At 40.2% G+C, this 25,567-nt stretch overlaps 1 pseudogene; it reads right to left on the minus strand.

The window, feature by feature from the left end:
- Nucleotides 1-12,208: 12,208 nt before the first annotated feature.
- The window catches only part of LOC114886186, a 29,266-nt pseudogene continuing 15,907 nt past the window's right edge, over nt 12,209-25,567 (minus strand).

The raw sequence follows: 25,567 nt of genomic DNA on the forward strand, positions 1-25,567 counted from the left end.
CAAAATCTAAACCTAGGGCTTTCCTGGTGGCGCAGTGGTTGAGAGTCCGCCTGCCGATGCAGGGGACACGGGTTTGTGCCCCGGTCCGGGAAGATCCCACATGCCGCAGAGCAGCTGGGCCCGTGAGCCATGACCGCTGAGCCTGCGCGTCCAGAGCCTGTGCTCCGCGACGGGAGAGGCCACAACAGTGAGAGGCCCGCGTACTGCAAAAAAAAAAAAAAAAAATCTAAACCTAGCTTTCTAGGTAGTCACAAATGTATTTTTATCAAAGGTAAAGGATAGAACACATTTTATATAACAGCATGTTAGCTTAATCTACACATTTGAAGAATTTGGAAATATGGCCTGTGGCCTCCATTTGTACTCAAGCCCTCAGCCCTACAAATGGGGAGGTAAACCTCCTAAGTGTGAGGGATGAAGATGGAAGAAAGCACAGCTTGCCAGGGAAACTAAATGTAGCTTAGCAAAGCTCAGGCCTGGAATGGGAGACAAAGACATCAGAGACGCCCCTGCCTGCCTAGTGACTTGAACTTAATTTGGAAGGCTGCAGAGATCATTGCAGATTTAAAGCTGGGGAGTTAAGCCAGCATTGGGTTTGGAGCACTCACATCACTTGTGTCAATCTGTTCTGTCTCCAAAAGAAACACACGATGATATTTTTATTCTCACTTCTTCCCTTTGCCTCTAAACAGATGCAGGAAAGAAAAAGAATGGTGATGTCTTTTACGGCTGTAGGAGTCCAAACAGCAAAGCCTGGTGCAGTTAGAAGAGCAAACATGTAGGAGAAAAAATAGCACCCTGACGTTCTTATCTGACCTACCCAGCTGGAGAGAGCCTGAAATCCCATATTCAGAGAAGCCAGGCAGCCAGGCCAAAGCCCAAGAGCCCACAGATGTCAAGGGCAGGATGTCTGGGAATGGGTCAAGGGCATGGGGCAGAGCCAGGTGGGTAATCAAAGAGCTAACATAGACCTTAATGCACATGAGGTATGGAGTCCTTGGAATGAGGCTTGCTGTACCCTGGGGTGTAGCAGGAGACTCCCAGTTATTGACTGACTTCCCAGAGCAAGGCCACTTAGGCCGGATGTTCAGATTAACAGGGCAGGTCTCGCACAGCATTGGCCACACAAGACTGCATCTAACCACAATTGATGCACAGTGGACTAACAGAATCGTCCTTCAGTAGGCCTCTGTAGTAGTTATTTATCAAATTTTGTTGCCAAGAATAACCTGACTTCCACATGGGGAATTATCCTTCCACCACCATATGTGATTTTGAAAAGAACAACAACCTCCAGACTGAGCTTCCCATCAACAGGGCAGATCTTCTGATGACTGTCCCCATCCCACCTTACGACCAGGTGGAAATGATGTGACCTAAGTTCAACCTATCAAACACTTACCCCAAGACTTTAAGTGGTGAGCCAGTAAAGCAAGAATATGAGAAGAGTTGGGGTGAAGATTATTGCTGCAGCAGCCTCTGGGTTGTCAGTAATCACTGCTGTGATGGCAGCAGGAATGCCAGGGTAGGTTCTTGACCGGCCTGTTCCAAGGGAATGACCTTGGAGTTAGAAAATGCTACCCACCCTTTTTCTAAGCCTCCTGTGAGCTCCCTTCATCCTGTCAATAAATCCCCAAGTGCTCCCATAAAACCAACCAGCTTCCCATCTGCGTCATGAGCAGCTCTTGCCCCCAGACCAGCAAGGAAGTTTGAAACCCTGGAACTTGCTGCTCAAGTCATTTGTGAAGACGCAGATTTTCAATCATAGTTTGAACTGGCAAACCAGTGGCTCCTCCATTTTTAGCAAAGTGCATTTAACACAATCCTACATTATGTTTCTAGGCTCTCTCCTCAAATACTGGGATGCACTAATTGTGACAGACCCACTTGGCTATCAGTGTACTCTGGGACAGCAGTCCCCAAAGGAAGAGGAGTTATTTTTTTATTTCCCTGGAGCCCCATGATTCCTGATACTCTGGTGAAGGGCAAGAGGATGTTGACAGGGAAGTCAATTTGCTGAGGCACAGAGGGAAGGCTCCACTGGCCCTGCTGTCTGCATGTGGAGATACTGACAAGCTTGAGCAGAGACTGCAATTGAAGGGAGAGCCATCAACGCATGGGGGGCCTGGGCCTTAGCTACTGGCTACCAATTCCATTTGAGCAGATAGATTTTCATTAAAAATGTCATTTTGAAAATTAGAAAAGCATACACACACATATGCAACCAAACAGATGTTCGTATTCCTCCTCTTCCTTCTACAGTACTCACAGGAAACACATGTCTGTGTAGTCCTAAGTCCAGTTACTAATTAGCACGTTTCAGTAGCACATTTCACGGAGGATAGGGAGGATTTCAAAGGGATTCCTTCCTTTTAAGTTGAGACAGCTGGTGCTAATTACCAAGCAGGAAAAGAATGTGCAAACAGATCATTGAGAAGCCATCAGTGGAACAGAAGGCTGAGGGGTCTTTGGGTCTTATGGTAGAACTCCTCTCCAGTGGTTGGAAGGGACTGCCTATTATCTACATCTTCACCTTGCCCCCAGGAAGCAGCTGTCCAGCTTCATCATCCTGCAAGTAGGTGGGAAACACAGTCCAAGAGCATGAACTCAAAGATCACTTCACAGCATGCATGTAAATTTCACAGAAAGACAGCAGAGCTCTTGTAGTAAACCATTTCCCTCTCAAACATGCACAGCAGAATAGAAGCTAAGCATGGCCTTTACCTTTTTAAACAAACCTAGGGGATGATCGATTCAAAGTTCATCTTTATAATTGTGTTGCTGTGAAATGAGGGCAATCTAGACACCCCAAATTATGCTAGTAAGGAAAAAAGGAATCTTGACTCTAACTTAGTCACATCACTAATGGAAAGAACACTAGACCAGAAATCAAGAGCTTTCTGATTCATACTCATTATGAGACTTTGGGAAAGTTATCTAGCTTTTCTGAGCCTCAGGTTTTCATCCGTAAATGGGAATAATGGTACCTACCACATAGGGCTATATGCAAACATTTTGGAATATTATAAAAGTACAACTCATATTTAATTTGAATCTCTAGATAAAGGTAAAGTTATTGGGTATCTTTGGAATGTGATTTCTAACAAAAGCCAACCAAAGTAATCTCAGCCCAGCGGAAGTATATGAGTACCTTACAGAGGGAGTTGATAGTACTGGATTCTGAGGCTACCTAGAGAAGATAGAAAACTTGCAGGATGACTAATTGGATTTTAGGAACTGGCTTCATAGCTGAGAATAATTATGCAAAGACAGTGCAGCAGAGTGACTAAAGGTAAAAGTTCTGGAATCATACTGCCTTAGTTTCCAATTCTGCTCTATCACTCCCAACCTGTGTGACCCTAGGCAAGTCACTTGACCCCCAACTGTAAGTTAAGGGAAGTAGTAATGACACCAACTCATGGATGGCTTCATTGTGAGGATTAAATGAGATGTAAAATAGGCACAATGCTTAATAGATTATAAATTTCATCTCAAACAGTATCAGTATTACAAAGACAATGTTAGTATTTTTATAGTCACAGAGCTAACAAGCTCATTTTCCTTTATTTTTATTTTAATTATTACTGTCAGCTAACATATATTGCTTCTATTAGGCAGCTTTTATGTATATTGATTCATTTAATCCTCAGAACAGCCCTATGAAATATGTTAGTGAGTAGCAGAGCTGGGATCTGAACCCAGGCAGAAGCTTCCTCTTAGTTATTGCACAAATTAACGTGAGCCAGTGATTGAGATTGGGGTGGGGGCATTTAAGAGTGAACTACCTAGGGCTTCCCTGGTGGCGCAGTGGTTGAGAGTCCGCCTGCCAATCCAGGGGACACGGGTTCGTGCCCCTGTCCTCGAGGATCCCACATGCCGCGGAGCGGCTGGGCCCGTGAGCCATGGCTGCTGAGCCTGCGCGTCCGGAGCCTGTGCTCCACAACGGGAGAGGCCACAACAGTGAGAGGCCCGCGTACCGCAAAAAAAAAAAAAAAAAAAAAAAAAGAGCGAACTACTTGGTACAATGGTAGCTGGATTTGAATATGAAAATGTTACACATGCTTGCTGGGCTGAATGTCCCCCTACACATCATAAGGGAAAATATATTTAGCTGTTTTGACATTATAAAGTAGTCATGCCTTGACTTATCCAAAGCATTGCCATTTGTTCTTTTCTCTCCTTCATTATATCTATTTTCAGGAAACTGAAAACATTCTAAAAAATAAAGGAAGTGTTCCCCCATTCCAAATATTCTACTTTAAAGGCAAAAATAATAACTCAGAATAACAGCAAGATAAATTTGATGAATCAAATACCATTGAAAACCCACTTAACACCCACATTCAATGTCTGTCTGAAAAGTTCCAACTTCTATCATTTTTTTTTTCAACTTCTATCATTTTTAACAAATCCCAAAGATTTCGCTCAGCTCTTTTGATATCAAAGAAAAATTTCTGAATCATTGCAAGTGCTTTTTATAAAACACCTAATTTTTAGGAACAGTGCCTAGACCCATACCCTGCACATCAAGGAACTTGGTAAAAGTGCGTTGGTTCCTCAAGTGCTGATGAACGGTGTCTGGTTGATATTACATGATATTTCCATAAGGAGAAAATGTAGCAATTTTTATGCACAGGCTCCTTTGAACTTGGGAAGGCGTACCTGCAAGATAATTAATTAGTGGCTGGCAGTGAAGGCTGTAGGTTTTATATAAGTCACTTGTATGAGGCCAGAGAAGGAAATTGTTTCATGTTTAAGGAGACAAACAGAAAGTCAAAGAGAGACAGTGACAAACAAGATGGCCTGAACAATACTTGGGGTCATTTAAAGAACAGAGTCCCTCTGAGCACTCTGAGGTCATGCCAGCTTGTCCAAAGACCTGCCCTTCCCCCCACTGGCTCTCTATCCTGGATTCCGGTTCTAGTCATGCCCATCGCTTGCCAACCAAGTTGCTACATCCTGCATCTGTGCTCTTATTTATGCTTGGCTTCCTCCCCAACTTTTCTTCCGTCTCTAATAATCTGTATCTTACCATTTTCAGATGCCTGATCAAAACCCATGTGCCAGCTCCTAGAATGTAGATTTTTTGCACTCAATAGACCTTTACTCATTGGACCAGTACTATAACTCCTTTGAAATTAAATTCTTGCTATTCAATTATTCAACCAGGTCTTTTACACTTAAAATTTTTTTCTGATTAAACTGCTTGAGAATAGGGTACATAATTTCCACATCTTTTCCGTCTGCCAATGAATTGCTCCTTGCGCTATGCATCACACCCAATAGATATTCCACGACTGTAGTAAATTATCCAGAATCTCGTGCCTTCAACTAATCCATGCCATTGCGATGGCTCCGTGAAAGACGTATAATTAGTTCTTGGGACTGTGACAAGAAGTTGCAGAACCATCAGTGTTGACTCTGCCAGAATCTACAGATAACATCTGCTTACATGCTAGGAACAGGTGGAAAGCTGCATGATCACAGTTAATGCATGGAAGGCCAGTTAACATGGTTATGAGCATGGTTTGGGAGTTCAACTCTCCAGCCTCTGCCACTTTATAGCTGGTTGAGCTAACTAACCTCTCTAACCTCAGCTTTCTCTTCTATAGGATAAAGATAATCACAGTATTCCTCTCATAGAGTTTTTATAAAGAGAAAGAAGATAATACCAATAGCACTGCACCCGGGACCAGGGAACCCCTCAATCAATACATGTTATTAATATCATGATTAAAATAATTAACCAAGAACTCAAATATGTTTTAAAGACACAGCAGACTATTGCTAATGATATGCAATGTATCACACTTTGAGGTTTAACTTTTACTAATATATATTTACCTAGTATTTAAGTTATTTATAATTAATAGTCTTTAATCTCGAAAGCAGTGTGGTATCCAGGTATCACTGTGGCTTGATAGTCATTCAGACATAGGTTAGAATTCTAGCTTTTCCACTTCCTAGTCAAATGGCAAAGGACAAGTTGGCTAATATCTTGAATCTTCAGTTTCGTTATCTGACATGAAGACAGAAATGTAATTCCTACTTTGCGAGATGGTGAAAGTTGCACGTAAATCCTCTAGCAGTCAGTAAAAGACAGCTGTCATGACTTCTGAGCCCTCTATTTTCCTGATTATCCTAAGGGACAGCAGCTGTGTAAGTTTAAGATCAATGTGTAGCAGAAAGCCACATGTCAGGACACTTCACAGAGCTCTACCTCTTCATCTTCCTAGGGGCATTCTCTCTGAATTAAGAGGCAAGTATTTTGGGGGGAACAGACTCATGTGGGAGAGCTTGGAGTAACCAATTTGCGGACTCATTTTCTATAGTGTTGACAGAATGTGGGTTGTCATCACAGGCTGGGTATTGTCTTGCTTCCTGCAGTCTTATAATTGTCACACTGTGGCATGGTGTTATTTTCATCTCAATGATGCACTGATTATAAGGTAAAGCTGTACTGCCTGACCAATGTGCCAGGTGTCTGCTTTAATAACTCCAAGTGTTGTTACTTAAAAAAAATGAGTAGAGACATGGAGGGGAAACAAGGAGCCACCAACCAGCAAGAACTTCAAACCACACCACGAAGAGACCAGATGTTGCTAGGCTGTATTTTGTTTGGACAAGTTCTGCTTAATCTTCCCTGGAATCAAGTGAGGAATTCAACCAGAGCCTGCCCAGAGCAATAAAGTTGAAAATTATTTAGCAACATCTGGAACTGAGGGCAGTTTCTTTTTCTTTTCTCCACTGAGTAGGTGGTGAGAAGACAGGAGGAAGGGATACAGAACTACTCAAAGACCAAAATAAAAGTCTAGGTAATTCAACTCATTTTTCCCCACATAAAATATAGAAATGGAGCCATTCATTCATTAACCCAACCTGTACCAGCAACTGTGAAAAATCAGGGGGTATAATAACAAGGACAAACAAATAAATGAAACATAGTCCTTGACCTCAAGAGGCTTATATTCTAGAGGTTTAACAAGCAAAAACCAAACAAACAAAGCAATAAAAAACACCATTATTACAAGTTGAAATAACAGCTTTGAGCATTAAAAAAGAAAAAGAGATATGAATCACAGGAAAGGATACTTACTGCAGAAATATGCACCCAGAGAAGTTGTCATTTAAGCTGAGACGTGAAGGATGGAAGGAGGGATGGATGTTTTCAGCTGAGGGAGGAGGATGTGTGTAGACCCTGAAGGCAGGAGGAAATTCAGTGAGTTCAAATGCCTGAGGGAAGAAGTCACTGAGAGTCATGTATTCGCTGGTGACCTTGAGCAAATTGCTTTGTTTCCTCACCTGCAAAGAGCAGTAATAATAGTATCTACTGCACTGTTTTGAGGTTTAAATGAATTATTTCATGGGAAACCAGTAGAACAGTGACTAAGTCATAGTAAGTACTGAATTTTTCACTTTAAAATTGTTCATTTTGTGTTAATGTGCTTTTCACCTCAAATTTTTAAAAAGAAAAAGAATGGATCTTCAGTTTTGTCTTGATCAACTGGATAAAGAGTTGCTTAAGTCAAACGAGAACAAAGGAGCTCAGTGTTCTGCTTGGGGCATTTGAATATGTGACGTTCATAATTTATACAAATGAAGAAGCAAGAAATAAGTTACCACAACTCAACACATAACATTTAAAACAGTGGAAATGAATGATATAAGATGAAAATTTAGACAAAAGATAAGATAAAGACCTAGGACAACCTCTGAGAAATGCCAACATTTAAGAAGCGAACCCAACAGAGAAGATTGAGAAGTAGAAGGAAATTAGGAAAATGATCCTGGAAACCAAGAGATAAGCATGCTTCAAGCAAGTAGAATGTCAACTTTGACAAATATTGCTGAGAAGCCAAGGAAGATGAGCAGGGAAGAAGTTCACTGGATTTGACAACCTGAAGGTTGTTGTTGACCTTACCAGAGGGGGTTCCAGGTAGAAGAGATGTAGAAGCACATTGGGCTTGGCTGAAGAGTGGAAGAAAGATGAGGAGGTGGAAGCAGTTTGTTCAGTTATATATTTGGAGTTTGGTTCAAAGGAGAACAGAAAATAAGGCAGGAACTGAAACAGTATGTATGGTTATGTGAAAAAAACAAAGTCTTAGGAGGAAATAGTACAGCATGCTTGTACGATAAAGGGGATAATTAAATGAACAGTGAGATGTTACTGCTGAGGGAAAGCATGAATAACTCAAGGAGCAAAGTCTTTGATAACGCAAGAGGTAGTGGGATCCAGAGCAGAAGTAGAAAAATATCCCTTCTTTTTACAGGAGGAGCACTTCCTTCATTGTGGAGGAAGGAGAATTGGGATGCAAATGCACCAAATTGGCAGGTTTTGTGGTGGGAAGATGAGTTCATTTTCAATGACTTCTATTTTCTCAATGAAGTATATGAGTCTGGGTCATCAGTAGGAGGAGGATGTGTGGGAGGTTTGAGGAAAAAGGAGATGATATGGTACAGTCATCCCACAGAGATGGAGAAACATAATTTGATTCCTGAGCAGCTCTGAGTGCCTACTTGAGGTTTCTGAGTTCTCAATCGTAATCTTGGCTCTGTGATTTTTTCCCAACAAAGTTGCGTCCTGGGTTTGGGCAAGGAAGAATCCTGCAACCTCAGAATAGCTGTTGTGATTCACCCCAGGCCTATCATATTCAGCTTGCTGATCATTGGCTAGTGAGCACTGAAGGAAGTTCAATAAGCCCATCTGTTAAATATAGAAGGGGAGAAATATCAGCATCAAGATATTTGGACCTGGACAGCTGCCAGCAGTAGCAACAAGGTTATGTCCAAATCCTTGGCCCCAGCTAGCCAAGGCATCCAATAAACAGTCTTATAGCCACACTTGCAATGGTGATCGGAAAGGGTTGCCATGGAACTTGCCATATTAAAATGGTCAAAGTTGTTTCAGGAGCTTCAGTGCAGCCTAATTTGGTGTGAGATATATCTGAATTAAAAGATAAAATACAGAAGAAATGGAAAGAAATGTATTTGTGTTTCTTCCAAGTATATAGCAATCTTTTTTGAACTAAATTGTGTCGAAATAAGTTCTAAATGAGTGTGGTCTAAATTAATTACCTGATAAAGGAGCATGAGAAAAGAAAAAATAGAAAGCCTGTAAGTCCTACAGAAACCACTCAAATAAAAAGTAGGATATGAAGAAAGGATGGATTTCAATGGTGTCAGAAAAGGTTTTCATATAGATTAACTGAAGAAGGAATAGTGTAGCAACTGATGCTCTCATTATGGATCAGATGAATCCTCTGAGCTGTCCGTTGGGAGTTCTCCTGCCCTTGTCTTTCGTCACTTCATTTCGTGAGGCTCACATGTCCTCCCCTGCTCCTGACCATCTGTCTACACCTACTCCTCCTTCAGGAATCCGTTCTGTCTTCTCATTATGCTTCAGGTGTGAGTTTAACAAACTCTTCGGGAAGATTTCCTTTGTGGCATTCAGCCTTGCTTATGCCCTTTTATGGTGTATGCTTTCTTGAGAACACATGATTATTATAATTATATTTGGGGGAGAATTGTTTAATAGCCATCTATTTCTGCTAACCACTATATTCCCAGTTCTTGGCATACATCCTGGCACACAGAGACCAGTACTTAATTGTGGAAGGAAAGAAAGAAAGGGAAGAGGGGGAAAGGAGTGAAAAGAGGAAGACAAACCACAGGGTGTCACTCAACCTACAAAGGTTTTCTCCTTCCTTTGAATTCATAAGAAGCTGTTTTTGTGCCCTGTATTTAATACTTAAGTATATACTACTCTGATACATCTCTTGTGTTTTCTGACGTACAAATACTGCACACATAGTTAAGTATTTAAAGGAGCAAGACTCACACCATTTACATGTAAGAATATAGGAAATAACCATATGCTGAGAATGGCATCAAACATGTGCTATAACATGCAGATAATTTATTATTAATCTTCTAGGGTTTTATTTGAAATATGATTTTTTTATTGATCTTATTCATTTAAAAAAATTTTTAATTGACGTATAGTTGAATTACACTGTTTCAGGTGTACAGAAAAGTGATTCAGTTATACATATATATATATATTCTCTCTCAGCTTCTTTTCCATCTCAGGTTATTACAAAATACTAAATATAGTTCCCTGTGCTATACAGTAGGTTCTTGTTTATTTTATATATAGTAGTGTGTATCTGTTAATTCCAAATTCTAAATTTCTCCCTCCCCCCCTTTCCCCTTTGGTGACCATAAGTTTGTTTTCTATGTCTGTGAGTCTATTTCTGTTTTGTAAATGAGTTCATTTGTATCATTTTTTTATATTCCACATATAAGTGATCTTATCTGATTTTGTCTTTCTCTGTCTGACTTACTTCACTTGGTGTGATAATCTCTAGGTCCATCCATGTTGCTGCAAATAGCATTATTTCATTCCTTTTTATGAGTAATATTCCATTGTATATTGGAATATACACATCTTCTTTACCCATTCATCTATTTGTGGACATTTAAATTGCTTCCATGTCTTGGCTATTGTAAATAGTGCTGCTATGATCATTGCGGTGCATGTATCTTTTCGGGTTAGAGTTTTCTCCAGATATATGCCCAGAAATGGGATTGCTGGATCATATGGTAACTCTATTTTTAGTTTTTTAAGGAACCTTTGTACTGTTCTCCATAGTGGCCGCACTAATTTACATTCCCAGCAACGGTGTAGGAGGGTTCCCTTTCCTCCACACCCTCTCCAGCATTTATTACTTGTAGACTTTTTGATGATGGCCATTCTGACCAGTGTAAAGTGATAGCTCATCATGGTTTTGATTTGCATTTCTCCACTAATTAGTGATGTTGAGCATCTTTTCACGTGCCTGTTGACCATCTATATATCTGCTTTGGAAAAATACCTATTTAGGTCTTTTGCCCATTTTTTGATTGGGTTTTTTTTTTTTTATATTGAGCTGTATGAGCTGTTTGTATATTTTGGAAATAAATCCCTTATCAGTTGCATCATTTGCAAATATTTTCTCTCATTCTGTAGGTTGTCTTTTTGTTTAGTTTTTGGTTTCCTTTGCTGTGTAAAAGCTTTTAAATTTAATTAGGTCCCATTCGTTTATTTCTGATTTTATTTTCATTACTCTAGGAGCAGATCCAAAAAAATATTGCTGCAATTTATATCAAAGAGGTACCTGCCTATGTTTTCCTCAAAGAGCTTTATAGTATCCAGTCTTACATTTAGGTCTTTAATCCATATTGAGTTTACTTTTGTATATGGTATTAGATAATGTTCTAATTTCATTCTTTTACATGTAGTTATTCAGTTTTCCCAGCACCACTGGAACGTGAGCCTTTCCATGGAATAATATAATCTTTAAATGTCCTAATTGCCATGTAAAAGTAGCAAGGTGTTCTTACTTCTCAACTCTCATTGCCCATCACTCTCTGCTTCATGTTTTAAGCTCTATCAATTCTCATAGTTCCTCAGAGGCCCTTCCTTTTTTCTGACTGCAATGTTTTCTTCTGAAGATCTACTCACTCAAGACTTACTACATCCTTCACATCATTTAGGAAGCCCACCACTACCTCTGTTCTACATGAATTACCGTATGAGTCCCCAGTTCACTGCAGGACTGTGTCTCTTTTATCTCTGTATTCTCAGGGCTTAGTACATGAGTTGAAATCCATAAACTAAATAAATATCTATGAAACTGAGCTATTGTTTATTATGAAGCTACACCATTCATGATTTCATAGACTTCACTTCAGCCTTCCTGAATATTTGTTCCAGGTTAATTGTCATAATTTTTATATGTGTGTGTACTTCTTTCTTAATTGTATTTCAAGTTCTTCCCAAAACAAGGCCATAGGAATCCCCACGTTCAAGTATGCCCCTGGGTTTGGTCCACTGCTGTCTTGTATTCATGCTTGGGTATTCATTCACCAACATTAAAGCCCAGGAAAGAAGATATGACAAAACAGGACTCCCTCCTCCATGGCATGAGTCCTTTGCTGGTTTCAGAGGTGCATGGTGGCTAATGTGGAAAATACACAGGAACTTTTCCTTGGAACTGGGGTGGGATGAAAAGTGCCTGCTGTGAACATCGCCATCTTTTCCCTGACACTTCCCCTCCAGTTTCTGAGGATATAGCAGAAAATAACCTTCTTTGAAGATACTGGGTAACAATTACATAAAACAAAAACACATTCTTGCAATGCACTTGTACTTTAAGAGATTCCAAGTTTAGTTCAGCTGCTGGATGAGCCAATTGATGTGTTTGCCTCCATAACCAGGTGAGCTCACTTGCTTGAGGAAGCCCACCCTATTCTTGGTAGTGTGATGGGCCACTGAGAGTTGGAAAGGGCACAAGAACCCTGAGATCGCCTGAAAATTCTTCCCTGGGAAGGCGATTTCATGAATGAGGTCTTCCAAGCAAATGACACCAAACTTCCCCAGGTGCTCCTCAATCACTGTGTTGTCTGTCAGAGGGATGATTTTATTCTTGACCTTGGCTTGTCCGTGTTTCAAACTGAGTTCCCAAACAGACTTTAGATTTGCAAATTCCCCAGGCCACATAAGAGTCCACTATACCAAAGCGTTTTTATGGCATGAGGGTTTACTTACACAAAGATACCACTGAAAATCTTACTTAGGCAAAGTCTTGCAATGGTACTCTGCACCAGTAAACTCACCACATTAATCCTTTGGATGCCTACAACAAAGGCCAAGAAAGGTTTACCTGGCACTTTCAAGCCATGGGATTTCCCTTCTAACCATTTAAGGTGCACCCTGTCATGTAGTTGCTGCCAGGAATCATTTAGGAACCATTCTAGTCACTTAAACTGGAGCTCTTTTCATTTCCTCTGCTCCTTTTCTTGCAAAAGTGCCTGCTTCTCTTGGGTGGCTTTGAGGGCCTGATACGCCTTCCTCTTTTTAGGAGGTTTTCTGGAACCAAAGTGATCGTTTCTTTTTTTTTTTGCTCTTCCCATCTTCCCAATGCTGCTGGCTACCACTCATGCGCAGCCCCACTGCACTTTAATTACTGTCATTTAAAAGATGACCATGTTATGAGAGGCATAATACCTACCAGAAATAGATTTTTCACATTAAACCATCCTTTTTTAAAAAAATTCATCTTGGTTATACAAGCCTGTGTCAGAAATTTTACAAAATTGTTCATTCCTGTAAAAATTACTTTCAAAGATATCCTACCATTTTATCCCCAGAAAGTGACATTAGCTTCTATCACATAAGAAAAAAAAAATGGCATTAAGTGAACATCTTGAAGATAAGAATGCATGCTTTTAGTACAAGCAAGCTTTCTCCACACTTTCCTCTTTCTTCACCCCATTCCCTTTGTCCTACCACTTTTCCTTTCCTTCCTTTGTTCTCCATTTCCAACTGCCGATGAAATATGGGACTTGCTTAGACCTACTTAGAGCAATCGTGGGTTTTAAGTTTGCTGACTGCTTTTCTAGCATGAGGATTTAGGCAGCGGGGAGCACAGACTGGGAATGTAGACTAATGTTCCCAGGTTCTAAATATCACCAAATCAGAAAAGAATTGCATTTGTGAAACTGAAGAGAGACTCTTTTTATCTTTCAATAACCCCCTATGCCGTCCTTAGCACCAAATGCAAAAGAAAGGGTGAGAGAAAGGGCAAGAGGACTTATCAGAGAAGAGACTTTCTGCTGGGACGTTATATGTAGCATGAAGGAAGAGTGAATTAAATTTCAGTTAACAGCGCTGAACCCGCAAAGGAAAGGATGGGAAAAGGCAATAAAGAGCTGTGACAGTGCTGACTGAGGATCTAGCAAAAGGGCAGGGTGCCTTCCATCTGTTTGGAGAGTGCAGGCTGAGCCATTGGTGGGGGGCGGCGATCATCCTCAGGGAAGCTGTGACTCAGTGACTCCGCCAGCAATGATGTGTGGGCAAAGCAAAGAAGTACAGTAAAAAAAATGACTACCCAGAAAGTGGTGGCGACAGCAGCACTTACTGGCACCTGTAGTGAAAAAAGCTCACTCATTCACCTTTTCAAGTGTTGTTTGTGAAGCAGCTACTCTATGTAAATCAGAGTCCCTAAATATGCACCCTCTTCCAGATTCCTATAACTTCATATTTAGAGTCTTCCTAAATAGGCTCCTTGTCTCTAGCCTCTCCCTATTCCAGTCTATGCCACACACAAAGTCCAGGAAATTCTTCCTCCTACACAAGAGTGGTTATATGCATAGGTTCTGGAATTAGGCTTCCTGGATTCAAATCCTGGCTCCACAATTTATTAGTCTGTGATCTTAGGTTAAGTTAGCTAAACTCTCTGAGCCCCCAAGCATCAGTCAGCTCGGGATAAGTAGCAGAAACAAATGTTCCCAACATCTTCCTGGTTTTAACAATAGCGCTTTGCTTCTTGCTCATGTGTGTGTCCATTCTAGGTCTGACACTATGCACTGCAAAATTCTCACTCTGTGATCAAGCCTAAAACTGCTGCCTCACCTGGATCAGGCCAGCCAGTGGCAGAGGAAAATCACAGAGTAACACTAAACCTTTTGCAGATTCCTCACCTGCAAAATTACTTCTTCATCCTTTCCTCCTTAATGCCATACTCACTTCCCTCTAAGATACAAATAAATGTTCAGCCCAACAAAGACAAAATAATTTGCCATTTTCTGCCCAATAATTAGGCTCGATATTTCATATACAGTTGGCTCAATTAATATAGAGTAATGGACCCATCCAGGGAAAACAGGTATTTCTACAAAAAAGAGTTCTGCTTACAAAACGAAACTAAGACATCAAGCCCTTATTGTTACCTTGACATTGAACACGTTAGCTCCAGCACAGGAAAGTTGTGGAGGAAAAACTACATAAGAGCTTTTTTATTTTCAGTGAATATGCCCACACATCTTCACATTTCTAAACACCTTTATAGCATATCATCTATTTCGTACAATACAGCAAAATATAATGTCATGAAAGTGATTGCATTTGTGAAGATGATGACTAAAAATTAACAATGCTACACAGAAGAATGACAGCCAGTACATTCGTCAGGCTAGACTCACTGTTATAACAGACAACCCCAAAATTCAGTGACTTACAATAAATGTTTGCTTGTTCTCATCACAGTCCAGTGTAGGGTGATGGTAAGAGTGGCACAAAAGATCTCATCACAGTGCAATATGGGCTGGTGATGGCAAGTGTGGGGCTAGGAGATCTGCTCCACATTCACATTCAGGAACCCAGGCCCCTTCCATCTCGCCACGGTCTCCCTCCTGTATGTCCTTGGAGTCCTCTCTATTCAGCTGTAAGATCAGTAAAGAGATTAGAGGATTGCATTTAGGAGGATTTTATGGCCTAGGCCTGAAAAAGGTGTATATCCCTTCTACCTCATTCAGTGACCACAACTCTGACACAAGGCTGCACCTAACTGCAAAGGAGGCTAGGAAATATCGTCTAGCTACGTGTCTGAAAGAAGGCAATTTGGGAAAAAAACAGTCAATCTGTTCCACAGTGACTTAGGCTCACTTTCTAGCTAGGTGACTTGATCTAGTACACAAGCCTTAAAGGCAGTGATTCAAATATGTGAATTTACAAAAGCACAAATTACATGTTCTATACATTTGGCCTCATGTGCCATGTATCTTTGGAAATGATGGTCTGTTTTGCTATTATAAAGAACCGTTCTGACACAAATTGCTGAATCATTATGTGAAATGAAGGTGTCTGATCACTGGGTTAGGCTATTTGTAAGCTAACAAGTAGAAGAGAAAAGCCTTTCAAATGCTCACTCGCAGAATAAACACACAGACACAGAACACCATCATGCTATGCTTTGTGCAAACACACAAACTCCTCTCACAGAGATTGACATAATGGAGGGGAAAAAAGAGAGAGAGAGAGAGAGAAGGAAAGGATATCTACACAAGGAATTGAACCAAATCAAATGTTTTGGGATATGCTTGACTACCTGCCCTGATAAGGAATAAGATGAATTTGTAAGATTTGCCTGGCCTCACAGTCAATAATTGTTAGAAAATTGTCAGGCTCAAGATGGATGACATCATGTAGGGCAAATGAAGATCATTTCCTTCTACACTGATTGGTGCTTGAGGTTTGTTTATACCCCAGCTGCCTGGGCCTTGTTGTAAGTAACCAGATATCATAGGTTTGAAACAGGCTTTCCATTTGCATCACTGGGCAATGAGTGCAGCCAACAGGAAGCCCAGTGATTCAGATAACTTGTTTTAATTGAAATCAATACCAACACAGGCAAAAACTGCCTGGAATGGCAGTGCTATGCTCTGATGGAAGATTTTCATGATCTCTACCAATGATAACCATTATTAAGAACAAACTGTTAACTTCCACAGTGACATATAGTGCTTTCCAAGAGGAAAGAAAAAGTTTTGGGACCAGAAAACTGTCCAGAAAAAGTTTTGGACAGTTTTCAATAAGGGGAAAAAAAAAAAAAGAAAGAAATTTTACTTCTTCAGGTCTCTATTAAGTTTCAGTCCCAGACTCAAGTTCAATTCCAATTTGAATTTCCAATAAGTGGAAAGAGAAGATTAGCCACCCTAGTCCCTCTCCTGCCAACTCTTCTCCAGCCTTTCTTTTCCACTCTTACCCAGATTAGGTCTGGTGAAAAAGAGAATAATTATGACAATTAATATTTATTGACTATCTTCCAGGTGCAGGGCTGTGTTCTAGTCCAGGGATCAGCAAACTTTGTCTATAAAAGGCCAGATAGTAAATATTTTAGGCTTCATGAGCCATACCGTCTTGGTTGTGACTATTCAGTGCTGCCTATGTTACGCAGACACATAGAAAATACATAATAACTTGGTGTCCCTGTGTTCCAACAAAACTTTATTTGTAAAACAAGCAGCAGGTCAGATTTGGCCTACAGACCATACATAGTTTATGGGCATAGTTATGGACACTAGAGTTTACATATTTTACTTATCTTCACTGAGGAGGGTATTACTATCTTATTTTACAGATGAAGTAGGCACCCCCCCCAAAGCTTTCCCTCTAGTTATGGGTGAAGCTGTGTCTATACTAAAGGCAAGTCTAACACCAAAGCAGCCTATACTTTTCCAACTTTGCCACTCTACTGCATGACTGGAAAAGGCAGTTAGGCAGCCTGGACAGTAGCAGAAGCTACACCCCTGGGCCTGACTGCAAATTGCAGCTGCTAGTTTGAAGAGTTGCCCAACTCTTCTCTCCTGGTGAGCCAGTGTTGACCTAACCAAATTTTCATGATGCAAGGTGTATAAAGAGTCAGATACCACTGAAAACAAGCACTGTCAGAGAGTGTAAACCCCTAAAAAAAATTCATTCCCCATGGCCTCTGGGACCTCAACTCCAACACAGGTCAAGAATTGGGCCAGATCTGAAGAGTATTTGAGCATTAATTTGGTATCACACAAATACCATATTTATAGCATCCATGTATTTAATGCCCACCAGTAAGATGGGGAGTAAGGGTATCTATATCTCCAGAGCCTTGCGTGGAACTTGACACATAGGAAATTCTCAAGAAATATTGGTGCCATGGGTAACTGAGATAATAAAACTTATTTACTACAAATAAAAATATAATTATAATTGTATAATTATATATTATATTAATATGATAAGTATATATTATTATAATCACATGTAGTAGAATTATATTACATGTAATTATAATTACCTATTACAATATATAAATAAATTAAAAGTTTTTATAAGTAATGTAATAAAAGTAAGGTATTATTCCTGCTTTCTGTAAGCTGACACGCCAATAGAAAAGAAGAGAAATATACACACATGTTATTGGCCCTGCATTATTGCTGAGAAGTAAAAAGTGCTCTAATTGTTCAGAGGAGAACAGAAAGCTTAACTCCCTCTTCTGCAGGCACATCTTCATAAAGGAGATGGCATAGAGGCCGGCTCTTGGAACTGAGTAGGATTAGGCAGGTGGAGATGTTGGTAGGTGGAGGAAGGGCATTTCAGGCAAAGAAGACATGGTGAGCAAAGATAGGGAGATGGGAAAAGATCAGGCATCTTAGTAGAAGAGAAGCTGCTTGGTTTGACTAGAGCATTGAGCAGGAAGGGGGAATAATGAAAGATAAGGCCAGAAAGATAGGTTGGGAGAAAGTATAACTTCAATCATAATAGAAGAGTTTTGAAATAAAAACTAATGATGGGAAGTGTATTTCCAAACAGAAAAGTATTCCAAAGTTTTCTCCAAAAAGTAGAGTTATCTTCCTAATTAAAAGACATTGATAGAAAAAAAAAAAAGCTTTGCTGAATTGTAATAAACTAGAAAAAATTGGTGTCTTAATGTAGAGGAAATAGTGTCACCAAACAGTCATTTGTAAAGTTATTATGTTTTTAGTTGCTTAATGTGTGAATTTACATCTATTCTAATTGATCATGTCTCAGGAGGTACTATCACCTCATGAGGGAGGAACAGAATGTAATTTTTCTCATTGTTGTATTTCCAGCACCTAGCATAGGGCCGGGTATGTGGCAGAAGCCCAATAAATGTTTAAAGAAGAAATGAATAAAGTAATACTGCCCTTTGTATTCATAAAAATAAGCATCTTTTTGTTTATTTCTTGGTGTAGGTAACTACACATCAGTAATTCAAAAGCCAGCTAGGAAATTCACCAAAAAAAACCACCCAATAAAACAACAAACACTACTTAGGTTAAGACCCTTGCCTTGATTTTAGTGTTGATTGACGAAAGAATCAATTAAACCTGAGTTCTTATTTTAAAATCAAAGCCCTTTGAATTTAGCCATATGTGAGAGATCCATGTAGTCCATTATTTTCTGACGGCTACAAATAATTTTAACATAGAAAATAATGCTTAAATCAAAAAAGTGATCATCGGCCTCCTAACTGTTCTTCCAGCGCACACCCACTGCCCACTCCTGTGTGACCTGCAGTGCTCCCGAGTTATCTTCTTCAAATATGATCGTGATTTTAACACTTTGTAATCCCAGATTAATGGGTCAATTTAAACTGAAAGATTTGCAAAACCTTACTAGCAATATCCTAGCAAGAATATTACAACAGAAGGTAAATCATGGCCTGCAGCCTAGAGGGTTTTCATGGGAATTCCTGTGTCTGTCTGGGCCAGTCTTTGGGGTCTAGACTGAGGGAAATCAGTCCCTACATTTGCTAATCACTGAAGCTAAAGCAGGATTTCCGTGCCAAGTAGGCAAAGCATAATCCTTAGAGACACGCCTGCCTCTGAGTAAGATGATGAAACCCCCAGATGGTGACTTGTTATTTCCATACAGCACAGGCAAGTGTCCAGTGTCGACCAGGCATGAAACTGAAGCATGAGAACGGTCCAGAGCTGAATAGTGAATGCAAGGCTTTTTCTTTTTCTTTTCTTTCTTTCTTTTTTTTTTTTCTGGTCTTTAGCTATTGTTGTGTACTTAAGAAAACATTTCTTGGTGGTAATGGTTACAGTGGTGGTAGATGGCATCCCACTGCCTTGGCAAGAAACGGCTAGCTCCTGAGGTTATTGCAGTGGCTCTGTCTGAGCAGTGTGGCTTCCAAAAGTGGAGGTGGAAATTAACTGGCATTTACGTAGCAAAGCTGCAGGGATAATTAGTAATTCGACACACAGCCGTTCAGGGCAAGGTCAACAGGAGGAGTAACATAGCATCATATGATAACCGTTTAATGGACTCTGTGAAATGAGTGTGTGGTCTAGGCTCAGCTCTGCCCAGGTACTGGTTCCCACACTCCCAGGCTTGGGAGAGGGTCAACTGAACACAAAGAGTCAACATACAGCTCTGGCTGGATAGAGTTAGCCACCAAAGCCCCATTAGACCAGAAGTTGGAGCTCCTTCTGGATAAATAAAGTCGTTCAATGAAGCTACAAATGCGTGACATTTTAAGTGTACTGAGCCAGCTAAATTTTACCAGTTGGTGTAATTTTTCAACTTGAATAGTTTTTCCATTTCTTTGCCACAGCATTGTGAGAGGGACTGGACAGAGTCACACTGATCCTGGGGAAAATGAGATGTTTGGATAGAGAAAAGGCAGGAAGGCTTCGTGTTGAAGATTTACTAGCAGGAAAAATTTTTAAATGGCCTTCCATTCATGAGCAAGGCTTCACAGTGGCCTGACACCATGGGAATTCACCAGACAGTTGGGTGGAGCTCAGCGACCTCTAGTTACGAAGTTTTCACCCTTCCTTCGCCTCAGCTGGATTCATGAGAGTGTCCATTTTCAATGATGCCAAACCTTTCTTTAACAATAGAGATCACTCTTCTGTGTTCAGTGAGAACCAATTAATGTCATTATGCTAAGAATTGCTACTAACATTTTTTCAACACTAATGCTTTGTAGATATTTAATTCAATTGCCATTTGTCATAGACCTACTGTGTCCTATTCTAGAAACCATTCACCCTATGCCCCAGGTTCCATCTAAAGAGAGCCCAAGCGTAGGTTAACACATAAATAGTTTTCTAATTCTTCACAACAAGTGTCAGCAAACTTTTCTTGTAAAAGGCCAGATAGTAAATACTTTCAGCTTTGGGGGCCACACATGGTTTATTCTCTGTGCAACTACTCACCTCTACCTTGTAGCCTGAAGGCATCTATGGACAATACATCAATGAATGAGTGCAGCTGTGTACTAATAAAACTTCATTTTAAAAGCAGGCACCAGATTGTGGATTGTAATACAAAATCACCAGAACATCAAACTGAGAGGGAAAGAAAGAAACAACCACAGTTTACTATTTTGTTGAAACTATAATCTGATTTCTTTCAGTCATGGCTATGGAGAATTAATCCCCTTAGTCAGATGCAGAAGCAGCTTCATTGTCAGAGTATTTTATTAATTCATGATTTATGCTTTACCTACTTTCAAAAAAAAAATAAATCCCAAGTGGCTGTTACAGGTAATATATACGTAAAGGTTCACCTATATGGTGTAGCTGAAGAGACATTCCCCAACCAATGCAATTCTAGGTAGAATTATATGTCATCGATTAGAAATTCATCTGAGACAAAAATCTGACTTCTTCTAACACTTAGTTAAGATGGGCTGTGTCAAGCTTGAGCAGACAAAGCCAGCGAGGGGAGAGGGCTTCTCAGGCAATGAGCAAATCAGATCATGAGCCAGCAGAGAAAACGCTCTTTAGGACAGAGTAGGAGCTAAATTTAGAGTTGGTGTCAAATCATAGCTTTATGCATCATTAAAGAGGTGAGAACAGGGAGAAGAAAAAGCACTAACATTTATTGAGAAATTACTATATGTCTAGCATGGTATTAGTAAGTACTTTAAAATGAGCTATCCATTCAATCTTTTTGATACTCCAAAGTAAGTATGCTTATCCACATATTACAGGGAAAAAAACAAAAGGAAACATTTTCCTTAAATTTACACAACTGGTACCTCTTAGAGTTGGAATCTGAACCCATCTCTCTCTAGTTCCAAAGTATATGGCTTTCTGTTATACAACACTGCCTCTTGAGCACAAAATATCAACATTTTGCCTATCTTAAGTCAAGGATTCTCTTACTTCTTCCTAATTCCTTTAACCTATGACATGCTCTTATTGTCTGTTCATTGTTGAATCAAATCATGGTTAATATAACCTTAATCAAAACCCAGTCCTATGATTGGTATATAGTTCCTCGGATTTGAGGTTAACTAGCCTACCAGAGATCAAATAATAGGTCATATGTCAAAAACTATATTCCATCTCTTTTCTCACTCGGTTAACTGGAGCTGGCTTCCAAATAGTCCATAACTCTCATGCATTTGGCTACCAATTAGTCCTGAGAGTATAATAATTAAAAGAAAAAGAATAGCTAACATTTACTGTGTACTAAGTATGCACCAGTCAGTGTGACATCATTCAGAATCCTTTGATGATCCTCTAAGGAGAGTAGAACTGTGATGCCATATTATGTAAACTACTTCTCACTAAGAGGATAATCTGCTTTGGGTCACCCAACTGGTAAATAGCACAGCTGAGATTCAAATTCTCATCTGCTTAAATTACTTCTAAATTCAGACCTTAGAGAAAACTCACAAGGATGTTTTTCCTGCTTATCAGTGACAAGACCCCCCTCCCCCCACCCCCACCCCCCCATCCCATCCCCGGTCAGGTATGTACCTTGTTTCTTTCACTTCCTGAATGAAATTTTTGGCCCCAGGAAAGTAGTTTGAGGAAGAGTAGGCAGCTGTATTCACTCTTCCTGCTGCCTCAAGAACCCCTACAGAAACTGGGAGCTAAAAGTAGTAGAAGAAAGAAAGGGAAGGGACAGACATTGTTGAAGGAGAAACAGAATTGCGTTAAAAATAATAAAACTTTTTCAAAAATTTGCTTTGGAGAATTTAAATGTATGTACATGTTTGTCCAAAAGTGATCAAAAGTAAAATTCAAATACTGTACTTACCAGTACTTGCATTTTACTCACGTAGAGATAGAATTTGTACAAAACATATAAGAAAGTGAATAAGAGTTCTTTCTCTCTTTTTTATTTCTCAGCAACCAGCTACCCAGAGCACCTCATTATAGGTTTTCCAGTGTTACAAACCCAGGAGTCCCTGACTTTATACTGAGTTTCAGAAAGCCCACATTCTATGTGCATTCACCTAAGGCTGTGAATCAAATGACAAAACTGTTCATTTTATTCTCAAGTAGGAACATTCCAGTTTCTCTGACAATGTTACACATATATTGTCCTTTTAGTCTTTCCTTACAACAGAGTATAATGATAAATCTCTTTGCCTATATGGAATCAAGATATGATTCTAAAACAACAAAGACTGTAATTGTATTAGCAGCACAATGAGTCACCCTATCACTTATATCCTGAATAAATGTGAGATGCATCTGTTGAAATGGAATCCGTGGGCTCCTTTTAATGGGCCAAATGTCTCCAAGGACAAAATAGTGGGAGGAAGTGATCCAGCTGCTCAGACTACAAATCTTTTGTCCTTGAAAGAAAAATCAGCAAAGCATCCTGTAAAAAATAATTGTATGCACTTTACCTTGGGAAAAGATTAACAAAATTTAGGTAGAACACTGATCACTTGACTATTTCTATTGCTATTCATTCCTCACAGGAGGTCTGGCAAGAGTGAATTTCCTCCCTGATGTGTTCCTCAAATTGTGATTTTCAAACTGTTTCAAGGCCACTTCAGAGAAGCAAAAGAGCGTATAATCTACCTGCCTTACCCACTCCCATTGCTACTGCAAAAAACAAAACAAAACAAAAAAACCCTCACCAAATAAATGGAAAGGAGAGTGTTGTGGATAAGGTGTCAAGGGAAGGGATGAACCAAATGTTCCTTAGTGTGAAAATAAAAAATATAACATAAAACTTATTGTATAAAGTGGGGGCATCCTAGGACTTTAAAACTGCTCAGGGCCCCTCTGAATGGCCCTGGCTGATCTGCAAATGCCCTTGGACCAGGGCAAGACTACTTTGTAAGAGGAAGAAGGATTTTCTTCATGAGAGAAAGTTGGCCTAGGGGTTGGGGGGAGAGAAAAAAGGTGCATGTCCTAGAGGTGAGAGAGAGCTTGCACAATAGTTGCTCCAAGTTTCCTAGGGTTGACACTCCTTCCTGTCACTCTCACTGCCCCCAACCTCACTGATATAGGGAGACAGAGCCGCCATCTAGGATCTCCGGGAAGATCGTGACATTACTTGCCTGGGCCCTCCGAGTCATGCCCTGGAGAGAGGAAACCTCAAAGCGCAAACGACAAAGGACGCATTAGAAAAGCTGTGCCTCACAGATCGCTCATCTCGCTCCGAGGGGGTCAGGCTTCATTCCTTTTTCTATTCTGCCAACTGCAGTAAAGGAAAGAGGGAGCCCAACCCTGCTGAGGAAAGGAAGTGGCAGGGGTGGCACTGAAGATGACAGAGTAGTTCTGGCAAAGGCCCTGCCAATTGATGAATGTGCATAGAGGTGCATGCCTTGGCGTTAGCAGCAGAAAAAAATACCAGGCACGCTGAGCAGGTCGAAGCAGTGACAGACAGCAAGAGTAGGCAAGGGGTAGAGCAAACTCTGACCACTTTGTGCAGGAGATACCCAAGGCATCGCAGTCTCCTTGCTGTGAGTAAAGATGGGATGGGAAATGCATAATAGATCACTTAAGGATTGCATGGTTGAAATTAGCCACTGAGAAGACTGGGGACCTCTAGGGAGTTTTGTTAACAGGAGGAAGGTCATTATCATTGCATCATAATGAACATTTATAGGGCATTTGCTTTGGCCCAAGCATTGTAGTAAGACCTATGCATGCATAGGTCTTTAATCCCCATAACAACTCTGTATGGTAGACACTGTACTTCCCTAGAGTGGTATGGCCATTCTACAGATGAGGAAAGGGAACCCCTTGAAAAGTTAAGAATCTTGCCCGAGATTACATAGCTGGCAATGGCAGAGTGAAGACTGGTCCTTAGGTCTGTCTTATATCAAAGGTAGACTCCTTAAATAATGTTGAAGTACTTACCAGCAGCCCTGCCTTGTCTCTCTCCTTAGGATTTTTATGTACATTCATATTTGTTCATCACTCATGTACCAAAGACCTATGAGAACCTACTATGTGCCAGGCCCAGTGCTCAGCATTGGGGAAACATTTATGGAAATATCAGCAGAATCCCACATCTTTTGGAGCTTTCAGTCTAGTTGAGGAGACAGACATTAGTCAAATAGTTGTACACATAAATATAAAATTACAATTGTGATAAATGCTGTGGAGGATTTTAAAGCACATAACAGGGGTATTTGCTTAGTCTGAAGGTTCCCTACAAAAGGGACCAGTGAGCTGACAATGGAAGAATGAGTAGAAAATAACTAGGTTAAAGGGTGGAGCTGAGAAAAGCATCTTATCTGGTACTAAAGCCCTGCTGGGGAAAGGGAACAGTATCTGGTGGAGGAAATAATAAAAAAGGGAAGGTGATATTATTGTGACTACAGAAAGAGAGAGATAAAGGGTCTACAGAGGATAATAGGAGAGTCTTGCATAGCTTTCAATGTTGATAGGAAGGATTCAGTAATGATAATAGTTGTTATGCAATATAATAGCTGGTTGTATGCAAGACAGTCTTCTAAATACTTTACACATATTTACTCATTTAATCTTTCTTAGCCTCTGTGGACGAGGTACTCTTATTATTCTCATTTTACAGATAAAGAGATGGAAGCACAGAGTTTAAGGAACTGGCCCAGCTACTAAATGTCAGGGCTCCAGCGTTCTTGTTCTTAACCAATATAGATTCCTGCTTCTATCTTTTATAGAGAAGGGAATGAAATATATTAAGAAAGTACAATCAATAGATTAAGATGGTAGTTCTTAAATACCAGTGCACATGAACATCAACAAGTATGCCCATTAAAATTCAGATGTCTGTTGCTCAAGCAATTGCAAGAAGGAGTGTATAGCCTAAGAGTGAAACTGAGCAGGACCTTGTGGGGCTCCTGGGCACAGAAGCCTTTCCGTGTCCCCTGTTTCTTGTTTGTAGGGAATAGACTTCAGCCTCCATGACCTTCCCTGAGTTCCAAAGGGCAGATTCAAACAGTTGCTAATCAGGGAAGGAGAGGATGCAGAGACAAGGGAGGAGCAG

The sequence above is a fragment of the Monodon monoceros genome, unplaced genomic scaffold, assembly GCF_005190385.1.
Source record: "Monodon monoceros isolate NGI ecotype Baffin Bay Population unplaced genomic scaffold, NGI_Narwhal_1 Super_Scaffold_6, whole genome shotgun sequence".
In the NCBI taxonomy this organism is placed as follows: domain Eukaryota; kingdom Metazoa; phylum Chordata; class Mammalia; order Artiodactyla; family Monodontidae; genus Monodon; species Monodon monoceros.